Source organism: Bactrocera oleae, chromosome 3 (genome assembly GCF_042242935.1).
Source record: "Bactrocera oleae isolate idBacOlea1 chromosome 3, idBacOlea1, whole genome shotgun sequence".
Taxonomy (NCBI): Eukaryota; Metazoa; Arthropoda; class Insecta; order Diptera; family Tephritidae; genus Bactrocera; species Bactrocera oleae.
The window spans coordinates 56,602,865-56,620,025 of NC_091537.1; the positions used below are offsets into that span (position 1 = coordinate 56,602,865).

At 33.6% G+C, this 17,161-nt stretch overlaps 3 long non-coding RNA genes and 1 pseudogene across 3 annotated transcripts; all 4 read left to right on the plus strand.

Moving 5' to 3' along the window:
* Positions 1 to 1,240: 1,240 nt before the first annotated feature.
* Positions 1,241 to 3,311, plus strand: LOC138856092 (insulin receptor substrate 1-like; annotated as a pseudogene).
* A 474-nt stretch (positions 3,312 to 3,785) lies between these two features.
* On the plus strand, positions 3,786 to 4,404 carry LOC138856230 (uncharacterized). Its single transcript, XR_011395352.1, has 2 exons — positions 3,786 to 4,089; positions 4,161 to 4,404. It is a non-coding gene; the product is annotated as an uncharacterized lncRNA (long non-coding RNA).
* Positions 4,405 to 11,040: 6,636 nt separating this feature from the next.
* LOC118683397 (uncharacterized) lies at positions 11,041 to 13,602 on the plus strand. Its single transcript, XR_011395354.1, has 2 exons — positions 11,041 to 11,420; positions 12,082 to 13,602. It is a non-coding gene; the product is annotated as an uncharacterized lncRNA (long non-coding RNA).
* Positions 13,603 to 14,870: 1,268 nt separating this feature from the next.
* On the plus strand, positions 14,871 to 15,821 carry LOC138856232 (uncharacterized). The gene is made up of 2 exons (XR_011395353.1): positions 14,871 to 15,197; positions 15,269 to 15,821. It is a non-coding gene; the product is annotated as an uncharacterized lncRNA (long non-coding RNA).
* Positions 15,822 to 17,161: the final 1,340 nt, after the last annotated feature.

Consider the following 17,161-nt stretch of genomic DNA (forward strand, 5'->3'; position numbering starts at 1 on the left):
TGTTATTACTGATAAATGATAATAACTTGATTTGAATTTGAATTTTACTTACATAAGTACATACATATGTATGTATGTAAGCTTTAAATCATGAAAGGTGTGATTTGCATATATTACTATTTAAATATATTAAGATTTTTAAGATATTATGTTAGTGTGTTATATACTTATGTATGTATGCATAAAATAAAACATAGCAGATACATACATATGCATACATATGTACTTATATTTCATAATATCAAACATAAGCAATATCTAAAAAGCAACTGCAAATATTCCTTTGAAGTAGCATATTTTAATTAAAATGTATTACATTTTTCATGATATCATAGATATTCAGAAAATGAATTTCATATCTATGAATATGATTGCATATAAACGTATAAAAATATAAGCTAACATGCGGCTGTAATATCAATGCCAACTTCTGAGTATAATTTTCATACAATGCTCAGCTCTGTTCACGCGCCACTGTTAAAATTTCTCCTTCCGAGCCGACTGTGGTGAAATACCCTCATCGCATTTTGTTAGGTTTTGACAATTCACACGCTGGTCCGTAGTTGGACCTTCTCTATATTTTACATTCTCTGGCATTACTACCCACAGCAGTCATCTTCATCGAACACCGAGGAGAACTGTTTAAACTTAGGGCCTTAATAGACCAAGGATCACAACGATCTTTCTAGGGCACAAAATAGGCTACAACTGCCAACAAAACAAGCTAACTTTGAAATCACGGGAATGGGCGGAAGAGTAGTCCAAAACTCAAATAAAATCTGCCCCATTACCCTAATTTCCCCCCAAGCGGATAAGAGAATTAAAGCAGAAGCTATAGTCTTACCGCAGCTAACAAATATGCTTCCAAGCTATCATACAAATAGCAAGCATTAGCAAAAGGTTTCACACCTGAAGCTAGCATATCCCAACTGCAATACCCCCGCTCAAATAGATATAATAGTAGGCAGCGACCTTATACCGCAAATAATGCTTGAAGGTGTTAAAAAAATTTCAACGACCCTTCTAGCCCAAAATACTATATTCGGTTGGATTCTAAGTGGACTAGTTACTGAACCAGTTTCCACATCAACAACTCAAGTTGACGAAAATTCATAAGAATACCTTAATTCACAATTAAGGAAATTTGAGGAGTTAGAAAAATGCCCCCTCATATCAATTACAACCCCAAAGGATCAGTATTGTGAAGACTTCCACAAAGCCACAACTACTCGATCAAATAATGGCCGGTACGTCATACGACTACCACTAAACTCCCAATGTTCCAACACTGCACTAATTGACAGAAAAAAGCAAGTTAGAGTCCCTTCTGACAAGATCAGGTTTAAAAACACAAATATGTAACTTTTCGACCCCGCAGGATGGCTTCTGCCAATAATGATACAAATCAAAAATCTTGAGTTATGTGGCGCGCTACTACTTGCCAAAATCGCACTTAACATAACATATAACAAAATTGTCCACAGATTGTCGAAAAATCGACACCTCTCTTACTATAGTGCCTGATAGTTGACAACATTTTCATAATGTATAAAACTTCAAAAATAAAGTTAAGGGATCAGCATATTTACAATGTGATACAGTGACGCACCCAGACTTACAAAAAGCAAAGGTCGCACTTATCGCAACTATCTAAGCGCTCATCAAACGGGTAGTTTATGGGAAACACTTGTAAAAGTTGTAAACCTCACTTCAAAAAGTGCCGCGCCGTCGGCTACTCAACTAGCAGTACACCGAAATACATGCAATATAAGCATATACGTGTAATACTAGGCAAAATATTCGCCTTGGGGGGGTTTACGCCCCATATGCGGGCATTTTCATTAAAAAGTATTTGCGAGCGTTTCTCTGAAATAAAGCAAGTGTTAATTTTAGATAAATAGTGTGTGCTCCCCAATATCTTGGGTACAACTTTATTCAGTTCTATACATAAAACAAATGGAAAAGCTGTACCTGGCAGTGGAAAGTGTTCTGTTGTATCGTTAAAGCATTATCAGACATCAAAACCTGTTAGTGAAATGTTACAAACATTTTTGCTTAAAAAAATAAGTCATGAAGAAAGTGGATACTTGGAAATGAAGCCTTTGAATCAATAAATATGTTCCATGCACAAGATTTCCCTGTCACATTCAAACGAAAGCTTTTCCGACACAACAAAAGCAAGTGACATTACATCTACATCATGCGTAAAAAGAAAGGAAGTACAAATATATTCCCACGGAAACTATCTATTTGAGGAAAAACTTACAAACAGTAAACAAAATCTGTTGTGTATGCCTACTAAAGAACTTGATTTTGTATTACATGAAGAAAATCGAAATCACCATTTGGAAGAAGAAAAACTTAATAGTACTTCGCACTCAGAGGAAATTACTTATCTTTCGTGCATATATTCCCAACTTTCAGTTCAACCAACTTCAAAACCAATTAATCAAACCGAAACTAAAAAAAGTATTTCTATGGTTGATACTGAGAAAATTATTAAAACTACAAAAAATATATTCCATGAGGAATATAGTACGATATGTTCATTGCTAGACAACATACATGGTAAAAATTACAGCTCTAAAGAAGCAGAATCCTCTTCTAACAGAGAGCGGAAATTGCCATTAGCAGGAATAAATGAGAAACATTCTGTTTCATCAAAAGTGTCTTCCTTGCCATTAGCACCATTGACCAACGCCAACAAACTTTCATCAGTCGCTCGATTCAACAATTCTCCTACATTTTTGACCATCATAGATAATAGAGAAAGCGATCATGGGCTTCCGAACTGTATAAACGAAAATAAAACACTGCATATTACCACGCCTACATCTTCAACTGCTTGCTCCAGTTATGAATTATATTACGCAAAGCTAGATCTGCCGCAATGCAGTACCAAAGATAATGCGAAATTCCAAAAAATTGAAAATGTTGTTTCTCCAACAATAAGTGCAATAAGTGCTGAAAATGATTCATATGCTAAAATAGATTTTGATCACTCTTCGGATTCATCATCTTCTTCTAAAACTTTAAATTACTGAACTAACGAAAATTATATTTTTTGCTTAATATTTAAATGTAAATAAATTACTCCCAATTATTCATTGTGTATCTTTTATTACGATAATAAAAGATGTGTAAGTAACGATGGAAATGTATTAAGCAGATGGATAATATATAAATGCATATTGTTTATTGATGCTTAAAATTTTAGAGAGAACCATGATCACCAATATCCACTGCCCTGAAAACAGGCTTACAATTAATTCATTAAAAATACAATTGAATTAACATAAAAAGTAATTGAATTAACATTTATAAATTATTGGCGAAATTACTGCAAAAAAACCCGAGAAATTCCAACCAAAATAATATTGCGAAGTACAATACATTGTGAACAAACCATCGTCAGCTACAGTTACACAGCTACTAGTCACAAACAGCTACTAGTCACAAAAAATGGTCCTCCACTTAAACTTATAAAAGACAGCGGGTTTCGTAAAAAGGGCAGCTAAGCTGCGCTCTTCAATGACATCTACACTTAATTATTGGTAAGTTACAGTTTCTCTCCAATCAGAACCAATAGTTTGATTTTAACGTGTGTACATATAAAGCTACAATTAGACACGTTGGAGGGTACGCACTTGCCTTTTGACGCGTAAATTGTAGCTTTATAGTATGTCCTGTACCAACAACTTTAAAGCTTACCCCGAATCAATATATGTATGTTCTATTGTCTTTTCTTACTGCAGTCTACTTTCCATAAAAGTGGACTGTGTTAGTCGATTAGGTTCATAATAGGAATAAATGCACAATACATTGAAAATGGCGATTTGCTAATACACACTCTGTCAATAAAAGAAATATTTGGGAAAGAAAGCACACCGGCTTGAACTTGTCGAATATAATAATAGAAGTTTTAAAATCATACGAAATAAATATAGACAGAAGTTACTCCATAACTGTCGACAATGCAGCGAATATGATATGTGTCTAAAACTTTCTTAATAAAAATGTTCAAAACTTCCATCAAAGTCAACGGCTGGTATACTGAAGAAGAAGGAAATGAAGTCACGCATTCACAAGGTAACTAAAAATATATGTCTTGGATCTTATTAATATATTTATAATTAGCTAAAAATTATTTGTAGATTTAGATTTTGACATGGATGACGGAGATGACGACGATGGAAACAGTGGACAAATTTCCGGCGCAACCATTCCAAATTCCACGTTTGAAGAATTTGAGGCAACTTTTTATATCATAACTCCATAAGTGTCATTAGGTGTGCTGCACATACCCCAAATTGAGCAGTGTCAGATTTCCTAAAGGAAATAGATGAAATCCGCAGCAAAGTGAAATCCGTAGTAAAAAAGCTTAGACATACATACCTTGTTGAATCTGTTACGACTAGAAAACAACTAAGCCAGTTATTGAATGCGTTACTCGATCGATACAACATGAAAAAAACGTTGGGTGGTTAAGTCGCAAGTTTCTGACTGCATTAACAGAACGAGGGGAATATTAATTAACTAATTCTAGTGCTTTAGCTGTCGTTTATTTAGACCCCAGGTATCAGATTTTATTATAAGACTCAGAAAAAAGATTTTGCAAAAAAACATTTGATTAAAATTTTCGATCTCAGAAAAACGATTGTAAACATAATTAATTGTTTTGACAATATTTAACATATTTTACCACTTGCAGATATTTTGCAATTTCGGCAAAACTATACAGAGAAAAAGTGAAAGAGTTTAGCCGAGATCGCGTTAGGTGCTCCTGCAACACAAGTGTCGGTCGAAAGAGCATTTTCAACTATACAATTTATTTTATCAGATTTAAGAGCAAGTATAGACGAAGACTTATTAGAATACATTCTCTTAATAAACTTATATACTGAGTAATCAAGAAATCGTACGATTAGTTATTCTTGCGATTTATAAAATATCTTATTAACAAGGAAGGAAGGGCTAAGTTCGGATGTAACCGAACATTTTATACTCTCGCAAAGTCAAATGGTATACTCGTTTGAGATTTCTTTGTGGATTGACTGATATTTTCGGTAGAAGGTCAACTATAGGCACTGGGGTCCACATATATAGTACTTAGGGGCTTGAACAGTCTTGGTTCGATTTAGACAATTTTTGGTCACAAGGTGGCATACTTTAAACGTATTATTCACGAAAGGTTTTACCCCGATATAATCATTGTTGCTTGATATGCATATTGGAAAGTGAAAGAATCAGATGGAATTGAAAATGGTGTTATATGGGAAATAGACGTGGTTGTAGTCCGATTTAGCCCATATTCGCACTATAACATAGAAATATGAAAAGAACGTGATGCACCGAATTTGGTGAAAATTGGTTAAGCAGATCTCAAAATATGGGTTTTCCTATAAAGTCATCTCATACCATCCCAGAGATAAAATTTAATGTCTCTGGCGTGTTTAGTGCTTGATTTATCGCGCTTTTGGTAGTTTTTAACAGTACCGTTATATGGGGAGTGGGCGGAGTTGCCACCCGATTTCAACTATTTTCACACTGTAGGTAGAGGTTTTGAAAGCATTTGCTCTCAGTGAATTTTGTTATTATAGCGTTAGCGGTTTAGGAGTTATGCACATTAAACTTATTAGAGGCGGGACCACGCCCACTTTAAAAAAATTTTTTTTACTGCAGATGCCCCTCCCTAATATGATCCTGTACCAAACAACAGTCTTGTATCTTATTGCGGAGCTTAGTTATGGCAATTTATTTGTTTTTGATTAATGGTGTTTTGTGGGCGTGGCAGTGGTCCGATTACGCCCATCTGCAATACCAACCGTCTCCCGGTACCAAGAAACATGTCTACCAAGTTTCATAAAGATATCTCAATTTTTACTCAAGTTAAAGCTTGCACGGACGCAGAGACAAACGGACGGACAGACAGTCACCCGGATTTCAACTCGTCTCTTCATCCTGATCATTTATATATAAATAACCCTATATCTAACTCGATTAGTTTTAGGTGATACAAACAACCGTTAGGTGAACAAAACTATTATACTCTGTAGCAACAGGTTGCGAGAGTATAAAAAAGGAGAAACCATCTTAAAGAAGGGGAGCAGTGTGGTAAAATGTGAGAATGGAAGAAAACGCAGCAAATATATCGATATACTTTGCAGTAAGCATTCCACTCCAGCCAGCCAGTAAAACTGTAAAATCTCTGGCACCTATTATACCAAACGGATGATTGAAAGGTCGGAAGTTAGGTCTTTACTCAATTCGCCTTCAACTCAAGCATAGCAGCAGAGCTAGATAAAATACAACATATGAAAACCAATTTAAATTTTATAAAGGTGTAAAAGTTTAACGAGCCAACGTTCGAAAATGACGTCTAATGGCAAGTCGTGTATATGTCTATATATTATCTTTATGCGCAGTTGCTAGTAGTTTTCGGGCTCCAGGGGATAAATAGCCTTATTATTGTTACTGTATTAACAATTGCTTTCTTCATTTATTTCGTAAAACCATATTTCTGGTTTAAGATAGAATTTTTCATAGTTGTTTCACCCAACATTAATAACTTTTAAGAATGCAGATAAGACATTCTGTGGAGAATCTCGGGAAATATGTATATTAACTTGACGGCTTTTTTGATTTTTGAGTTGGCTTTACAAATAACTAATGTTTTCTTATTATGGGAGTTTCGTTATATTGCGTTGATGTGCAAAAAGTCAACCAGAGAATCGGAATTGATTGTATTAAGGATACGAGTTTTGGACCAAGGCTTAGATCATTTTAATTCATAAACCACAAAATTTTCAAAAAGCTTGTCCACTTAAATTTATTCAAATATCACACTTTTTGACCACATAAACGGGTTGAAGACATTGGCACTGGTGTATTCAATACCATATTTTCAAGCAAAATATTAACACAAAACTCATACACAAAATCAGTATAGAGTTTGTTAGGATAACGGATGTCATTATATATACGGCATAAATCCAACCGGAATTTTGAATATCTTACATTAGGTATATACAATAGGGATAGTGTTAAGCCGATTTTATCTATTTTTTCCATTAACACATATTATTAACAGAAAAAGGCGGTCTCTAAGTTCCATTAAGGTACCTCACATACCATCACCAATATATGGGATAAAGTCAACCGGATGTTTTTAAATCCTGATAATAATTATATGGCGGCTAGGGCAAGTTTTCATCCGACTTTATCCATTTTATTCGCAAAGATACATTGTTATTAAAATACACTTCTTAAATTTAATTAACTTAACTCACATATTGATCGATATTTGCGGTGTAAAATCAGCCGGAAGTTAAAAAACTTGTTCATTAGCTGGTACAATTCAAAGGAAGTATTTGTTCAAAGTTTTATCCGGATACATTTATTGGTGCTTAATTTTTATACTGGAAAGTGAAAAAATCATATGTAATTTAAAATTGTTTTATATAAGAAGTACACGTGTATGTAGTCTCATTTCGCCAATTTTCGCGAATTTTGGATTCAAATAAATTGAAAATTGTCACTGGCAACAGGATCGCGCAACCGTAAAATGACAGCTGAAGCGTCGATAATAGTATCGCGAACAAGAGCAATTATATTAACAAAAGATATATATGCACGTAAAACACCAGCTGTGGCTGAGCGATATATGTATATATTGATTAATATGTCCTTTAATTCCCTTGTTGATTGTTTTTTCTGCAAACGCCCCCTGAAGTTTCAGTTAGTACCCTAAAAAGGATCTAAAGTAAACAATCTCTTTATTTTCAGTTTACATTATATTACTTATGCCATTTAAACATGGGATTTTTTGATATTTTGCATTAAGCAAGAAAATCTACAACTTTTAAAAAGTGATATTCCCATTTAAAATTTTCCGTACTACAGAAATGGTTTTGTTAATATTTTTTCATGAAAACTTTGCATCAAAAGTTATATGCAGTTAATGTTATACATACATCAAATGTACCGAGCATTCATACAAGTGATTTATGATATACGTCTATTTGTTTTGTAGATCAAAACATTATTGCAAAATATGAAGAAATCCCAAAATATATGGGAAAAGTAAAATGAATTAGACACGATTAATATTGGAAGCAAAGACCTTGTTCACGTTGGCTCCTATTTCCTTTGGAGAAAATCTGACAATATGGGAGGCGTTTGGAAACAAACATAGCTTTAACAAGTAAGGAAGGGCTAAGTTCGGATGTAACCGAACATTTTATACTCTCGCAAAGTCAAATGGTATACTCGTTTGAGATTTCTTTGTGGATTGGCTGATATTTTCGGTAGAAGGTCAACTATAGGCACTGGGGTCCACATATGTAGTACCTAGGGGCTTGAACAGTTTTGGTTCGATTTAGACCATTTTCACCCCGATATAATCATTATTGCTTGATATGCATATTGGAAAGTGAAAGAATCAGATGGAATTGAAAATGGTGTTATATGGGAAATAGGCGTGGTTGTAGTCCGATTTAGCATATAATATAGAATTTCGCAATATAATATAGAAATATGAAAAGAACGTTATGCACCGAATTTGGTTGAAATCGGTTAAGCAGATCCCAAGATATGGGTTTTCCTATAAACTCATCTCAAACCATCCCAGAGATAAAATTTAATGTCTCTGGCGTGTTTAGTGCTTGATTTATCGCGGTTTTAGTAGTTTTTAACAGTACCGTTATATGGGGAGTGGGCGGAGTTGCCACTCGATTTCAACTATTTTCACACTGTAGGTAGAGGTTCTAAAAACATTTGCTTCCAGTGAATTTTGTTATTATAGCATTAGCGGTTTAGGAGATATGCACATTAAACCTGTTAGAGGCGGGACCACGCCCACTTTTAGACAAATATTTTTAACTGCAGATTCCCCTCCCTAATCTGATCCTGTGTACCAAATAACAGTCTTGTATCTTATTGCGGAGCTTATTTATGGCAATTTATTTGTTTTTGATTAATGGCGTTTTTTGGGCGTGGCAGTGGTCCGATTACGCCCATCTGCAACGTCAACCTTCTCACGGTACCAAGAAACATGTCTACCAAGTTTCATAAAGATATCTCAATTTTTACTCAAGTTAGAGCTTGCACGGACGGACAGACGGACGGACGGACAGACAGTCACCCGGATTTCAACTCGTCTCTTCATCCTGAGCATTTATATATATATAACCCTATATCTAACTCGAATAGTTTTAGGTGATACAAACAACCGTTAGGTGAACAAAACTATTATACTCTGTAGCAACAGGTTTCTAGAGTATAAAAATGTAAATCGAAGTAATATGCTTGTAGCCGTTTGCTGTATTGACCTCAGATATGTCACTTCTTTAAGTATAAATTCCATCCAATAAAAGTATGTGTAATTATATAATAGTAAATGTCAATACTGATATGATAAATATGTATATATATATTATAACAACTTATTGTATCTTTCACACTAATAGTGGTAAATGAATTCATGAATTTGAATATGAAATGAATACATGAATTTGATCTCAACTTCAAAGCCTTTTTTCGTACATACATACATAGGTATATGCACAATAATTTTTTTTACATCAGTTAGTATAAAATATTGAACCATTTGAACCGAACCGCGGTTCAGAGACACTTATGAACAGGTTGTTGAACCGGTACAAGTTTTTTCTTAGTGGTTCGAACTACTGAACCGAACCGCATCGAGTTTTGGAATGGGTTGCAGCCCTGACTATATGTTTGTTTTTGGCATTAGTACTCATACTGGAGTTCTTATGTCATTCCTTTTGAACTTTAATTGTTGGCATGTAATTTATATATGATTTTAGCGAATTTCTGTAGTGACGAATTTGAAACCAAATGCGCAAGTTATCAATACTAATACACGACCAGGGATAATGGGATGCCCAACTCGTCTCTCACTGGAAATGAGAGCGCAATTGATAAACGTCAAAACCTACTGAACTCAAGCAACTGTCAAAGTTCAGTAGGTCTGACGTTTAGCAATTGGAAAAAGAGGGACGGCCAGATTAAAATCCTACAGAAAAATATGTAAACAGAGAGATTTGTGCTGCTGTTGAAGATCACTAACAAAAATTGGAAAACAATGAAAATGAAAGAAAACGCGAAATTGAAATGTATGTGATGATATCTTTTGTGATGTCATGCTAAGTGGTATTGATTTTCAATTGAAAATTTTTAAAAACATTTATTAATTGAGAGCTAATACATTTATTCTTTTGATTACGTATTGAAAGTTCAAAAATCAATTGTTTAATAAATCACAAAATCACAAAAAAAAGAGTATAAAAAGTTTCTGCATATGTTTAACGGATACATGTATAATAATATTTAATCTTAATAAATGATGGGTATTTTAATTTAAATTCCCAAAAATTATTATTTTGTACGATCTGGCTACAATGGAAAATGTTATAAAAAACGCTAATTTTGAGGCGCTCTCACACTGGAAAGAGTTGTGCATCCCATTATCCCTGTACACGACTGACTCATACGGTCCGCCACTTCGCCGTTCTAAACGTAGTTTATGTCATTCTATTGTTTTAACGGTAGTTCCTAATTATGTTCATTCGTCACACAAGCGTCCGTTGTGTCTGTAGACTGATTCGAATATCCCAGTGCACCGATTCGTGGTGACTTCTGTGATAGCATCTCAAAGGAAGTTGAGATGGCAACTCGAGGCTACCAGCCCTGCAAGCCACCAGTCTGTTAAATCACCGACTAATTACCCAACAGCTCCATAAGAGATTCCTGTTAAAGTTTCTATGAGTTTTTTAAGGCCCAATTGACATTTCTAATTGAAACTCTTATGTACGTGTGATCATTCATCTCTTTCTTATGCATTGGGCTTATGTGTTAGTTTCCTCGATAATTCCTTTAATGTATTGAGTTTCCGTAGCCCTGACTTGCTGGGATGTTATCCAAAATTAGAATTTTCATTTGAGATTACCAGACTATATCATTAAGTAGCTTTATTGAGTGAGATTTTGTATTTTTATGAAAATTGTTGGTAAATCTGCCCTTAACCTCACAAAACATCGATAGTCAAAATAAACTATCAATAGTGAGACGAAAATAAAACTATCGATAGTACCATCGATTGTGTTGCCCCTCTATCTGCTAGAATGAATCAAAGAGTCTGAGGGCACAGCTTTGATTCTATTGCGTATGAGTGTAAATAACCTGAGGGCTATTCGGAATAAATGCTTGTGTTAATATCTTTTAATTTCTTCCGAAGGGTGAACAAAGCTATATTCCAAACATATTCTTCGTTAAAGCCGTGTTGTTTAGTCCACTTATTGTACTTGGCGAGATACATAGTAAGTGAATCAATCCAAACGTCGTTGAAGTCTTTCAAATAAACAAGTAGAGGAATCAATTGGTGATCTAGCGGAATATCGGTAACACATTTTAAATATTTATTTGAAACCGAACGAAATTGCAATGATGGAAAGAATTTCAAAATTAAACGGAATACCGAACTACGTAACAGCAAACTGTTACAAACAATATCATAACTCGGTGCCCTCGCCTTTTCTCTTCGCGCCCTCGCTAACAAACTACGAGTTGCGGCATCAAAAGATTCGTGTGTGAATCAGCACAAAATCTTCTCATAAGTTGATAGTTTGTAAAAAGTTCTACTTTCAAAAAATTCATACCCTCTAAAGATGCCAATATTAATCAATTCGAAAACTTGGGCATTTAACGCAAAAGATTTTGTAGAAACGTATAAATTAATCAAATCTACTAAATAAATTTTAATGAACTTTATTGTTTTATATTTTTTTTTATGTTTAATTTTACAAATTTGATCAATGCTGCCAAATACTCTAAACAGTAGTTCTCGAAAATGTGAACATAACTTTTAATATCAGCGGTTCCGAGTATAATCACGCAAAGAAAATTTCTGTTATAATCGCCAGAAAAATATGTATACACGATACCTTTCCACAATAGGGATATTAAATTGCAATTTTTGCTTATTTTTTTTTGGAATAATACAGTATATAATTTTGTTAAAATTTTCAAAATATTGATATAATAAATTTGTTGATTTTACAGTGAGCAACGTCCTAAACGATCGTATTCAATTGGAAGTAAGATAGACAGAAACAAAATCAAACGATCGGGAAATTCGAACGAGATTTTACATGACAAAAACGCTATCCGAGTCCGAGCGTTTTCAGTTGGATCTCGGGCGAAAATTCCTAAATGTGACTTACAGCGTGCTGTTTTATTTCCCAGATCCTGCTTTAATCAGAGTTGTATTAGTAACAATAGTTTAAATTTTGGGGCTGACGATACTGGTTATAAATTGGGATTAAATACGAATTGTGATAAAAAGTCAACGAGTGCTCCTATACTGGTCCAAAATAGTCAAGTATCTGTGGATTGTATGAGTGATCTAATGGAAATTGATTTTTCGAAAAGTACTATCCATAAAACAAATGGAAAAGCTGTACCTGTCAGTGGAAAGTGTTCTGATGTATCGTTAAACGAAGTAAAGGGTTATCAGACATCAAAACCTGTTAGTGAAATGTTTTCGCTTAAAAAAATAAATCATGAAGAAAGTGGATACTTGGAAATGAAGCCTTTGAATCAAGAAATATGTCCCATGCACAAGATTTCCCTGTCACATTCAAACGAAAGCTTTTCCGACACAACAAAAGCAAGTGACATTACATCTACATCATGCGTAAAAAGAAAGGAAGTACAAATATATTCCCACGGAAACTATCTATTTGAGGAAAAACTCACAAACAGTAAACAAAATCAGTTGTGTATGCCTACTAAAGAACTTGATTTTGTATTACATGAAGAAAATCGAAATCACCATTTGGAAGAAGTAAAACTTGATAGTACTTCGAACTCTGAGGAAATTACTTATCTTTCGTGTATACCTATATTCCCAATTTTCAGTTCAACCAACTTCAAAAACAATTAATGAAACCGAAACTAAAAAAAGTATTTCTATGATTGATACTGAGAAAATTATTAAAACTACAAAAAACATATTCCATGAGGAATATAGTACGATATGTTCATTGCTAGACAACATACATGGTAAAAATTGCAGCTGTAAAGAAACAGAATCCTCTTCTAACAGAGAGCGAAAATTGCCATTAGCAGGAATAAATGAGAAATATTGTTTCATCAAACGTGCCTTCCTTGCCTATAGCACCATTGACCAACGCCAACAAACTTTCATCAGTCGCTCGATTCAACGGATCTCCTACATTTTTGACCATCATAGATAATATAGAAAGCGATCATGGGCTTCCGAACTGTATAAACGAAAATAAAACACCGCATATTACCACGCCTACATCTTCAATTGCTTGCTCCAGTTATGAATTATATTACGCAAAGCTAGACCTGCCGCAATGCAGTACCAAAGATAATGCGAAATTCCAAAAAATTGAAAATGTTGCTTCTCCAACAATAAGTGCAATAAGTGCAGAAAATGATTCATATGCTAAAATAGATTTTGATCATTCTTCTAAAACTTTAAATTACTGATCCAACGAAAATTATATTTTTTGCTTAATATTTGAATGTAAATAAATTACTCCCAATTATTCATTGTGTATCTTTTATTACGATAATAAAAGATGTGTAAGTAACTATGGAAATGTATTAAGCAGATGGATAATATATAAATGCATATTGTTTATTGATGCTTAAAATTTTAGAGAGAACCATGATCACCAATATCCACTGCCCTGAAAACAGGCTTACAATTAATTCATTAAAAATACAATTGAATTAACATAAAAAGTAATTGAATTAACATTTAAATTAAATTTTTTTTTATTTTGTAATTCCCAAAATTTTAATTACAAATAATTTACAAATCTCTAATATTAAATACCGGATTGAAAAATAAAACAAATCCTATGTTTATGACTAAAAATTAAAAAAAAATGTTATTTTGAATTTTAAAATATTTTGCGCTTGCGTGGTTCGTGTTTTACTTTTGGTTATCTTTGTAAGAAGATTTTTATTTTTAATAAATTTTCATCAATTTTTAACATTCTTTGTTCAATTTATTAATAGTGTTTCGGTTAGAAATATTCAAAAAGTTCCTTTTTTTATCTATATTGATTACCGCTTTTGATGTGAAAAATAACTATTTTTGGTACTCTATATTTTAAATTGGAAACATTTTAAAAATTTTTAGTTCTACAAAATACTGCTTCCAAAATGAATTTTGTATGAAAATAGTTAGTTTAGCTATAATTTCCCTAAACACCTCTTCTCCGTTTAATAGCCCTGATAAATAGTACATGAAAGCTTTGTTTATGACAATAAGTCTAACACAAGTCAGTGTAAATATTATAAATTAAAAATGAGGCGAAAGCACTCTGAAACTTTTATGAGACACATAAAAAAACACTGACATTTTCGAGAAAATTATTGGCGAAATTACTGAAAAAAAACGCAAGAAATTCCAACCAGAATAATATTGCGAAGTACAATACATTCCGAACAAACCATCGTCAGCTACGGTTACACAGCTACTAGTCACAAAAAATGGTCCTCCACTTAAACTTATGAAAGACAGCGGGTTTCGTAAAAAGGGCAGCTAAGCTGCGCTCTTCAATGACATCTACACTTGATTATCGGTAAATTACAGTTTCCACGCAGAACCAGTAGTTTGATTTTAATATATGTACATATAAAGCTACAATTAGACACGTTGGAGGGTACGCACCAGGTGTGCCCTCCGCCACACTTGCCTTTTGACGCGTAAAGTGTAGCTTTATAGTATGTCCTGTACCAACAACTTTAAAGCTTACCCCGAATCAATATATGTATGTTCTATTGTCTTTTCTTACTGCAGTCTACTTTCCATAAAAGTGGACTGTGTTAGTCGATTAGGTTCATAATAGGAATAAATGCACAATACATTGAAAATGGCGATTTGCTAATACACACTCTGTCAATAAAAGAAATATTTGGGAAAAAAAGCACACCGGCTTGAACTTGTCGAATATAATAATAATAGTTTTAAAATCATATGAAATAAATATAGACAGAAGTTACTCCATAACTGTCGACAATGCGGCGAATATGATATGTGTCTAAAACTTCCTTAATAAAAATGTTCAAAACTTCCATCAAAGTCAACGGCTGGTATACTGAAGAAGAAGGAAATGAAGTCACGCATTCACAAGGTAACTAAAAATATATGTCTTGGTTCTTATTAATATATTTATAATTAGCTAAAAATTATTTGTAAATTTAGATTTTGACATGGATGACGGAGATGACGACGATGGAAACAGTGGACAAATTTCCGGCGCAACCATTCCAAATTCCACGTTTGAAGAATTTGAGGCAACTTTTTATATCATAACTCCATAAGTTTCATTAGGTGTGCTGCACATACCCCAAATTGAGCAGTGTCAGATTTCCTAAAGGAAATAGATGAAATCCGCAGCAAAGTGAAATCCGTAGTAAAAAAGCTTAGACATACATACCTTGTTGAATCTGTTACGACTAGAAAACAAATAATACAACATGAAAAAAACGTTGGGTGGTTAAGTCGCAAGTTTCTGACTGCATTAACAGAACGAGGGGAATATTAATTAACTAATTCTAGTGCTTTAGCTGTCGTTTATTTAGATCCCAGGTATCAGATTTTATTATAAGACTCAGAAAAAAGATTTTGCAAAAAAACATTTGATTAAAATTTTCGATCTCAAATCTAAAATACAATATTTAGGAACTGGAATCCATACTTGAACAATTGAATAAAAAGGAAACTTTACCAACTAGAAAAACGATTGTGAACATAATTAATTGTTTTGACAATATTTAACATCTTTTACCACTTGCAGATATTTTGCAATTTCGGCAAAACTATACAGAGAAAAAGTTAAAGAGTTTAGCCGTGATCGCGTTAGGTGCTCCTGCAACACAAGTGTCGGTCGAAAGAGCATTTTCAACTATACAATTTATTTTATCAGATTTAAGAGCAAGTATAGACGAAGATTTTTTTAATAAACTTATATACTGAGTAATCAAGAAATCGTACGATTAGTTATTCTTGCGATTTATAAAATATCTTATTAAAAATGTAAATCGAAGTAATATGCTTGTAGCCGTTTGCTGTATTGACCTCAGGTATGTCACTTCTTTAAGTATAAATTCCATCCAATAAAAGTATGTGTAATTATATAATAGTAAATGTCAATACTGATATGATAAATATGTATATATATATTATAACAACTTATTGTATCTTTCACACTAATAGTGGTAAATGAATTCATGAATTTGAATATGAAATGAATACATGAATTTGATCTCAACTTCAAAGCCTTTTTTCGTACATACATACATATATGCACAAACATTTTTTTTACATCAGTTAGTATAAAATATTGAACCATTTGCACCGAACCGCGGTTCAGAGACACTTATAAATAGGTTCTTGAACCGGTACAAGTTTGTTCTTAGTGGTTCGAACCACTGAATCGAACCGCATCGAGTTGTGGAATGGGTTGCAGCCCTGACTATATGCCTGTCTTTGGCATTAGTACTCATACTAGAGTTCTTATGTCATTCCTTTTGAACTTTAATTGTTGGCATGTAATTTATATATGATTTTAGGGAATTTCTGTAGTGACGAATTTGAAACCAAATGCGCAAGTTATCAATACTAATACACGACTGACTCATACGGTCCGCCGCTTCGCCGTTCTAAACGTAGTTTTTGTCATTCTCTTGTTTTAACGGTAGTTCCTAATTATGTTCATTCGTCACATAACCGTCCGTTGTGTCCGTAGACTGATTCGAATATCCCAGTGCACCGATTCGTGGTGACTTCTGTGATAGCATCTCGAAGGAAGTTTAGATGGCAACTCGCGCAACTCGAGGCTACCAGCCCTGCAAGCCACCAGTCTGTTAAATCACCGACTAATTACCCAACAGCTCCATAAGAGATTCCTGTTAAAGTTTCTATGAGTTTCTTAAGGCCCAATTGACATTTCTAATTGAAACTCTTATGTACGTGTGATCATTCATCTCTTTCTTATGTATTGGGCTTATGTGTTAGTTTCCTCGATAATTCCTTTAATGTATTGAGTTTCCGTAGTCGTGACTTGCTGGGATGTTCTCTAAATTAGAATTTTCA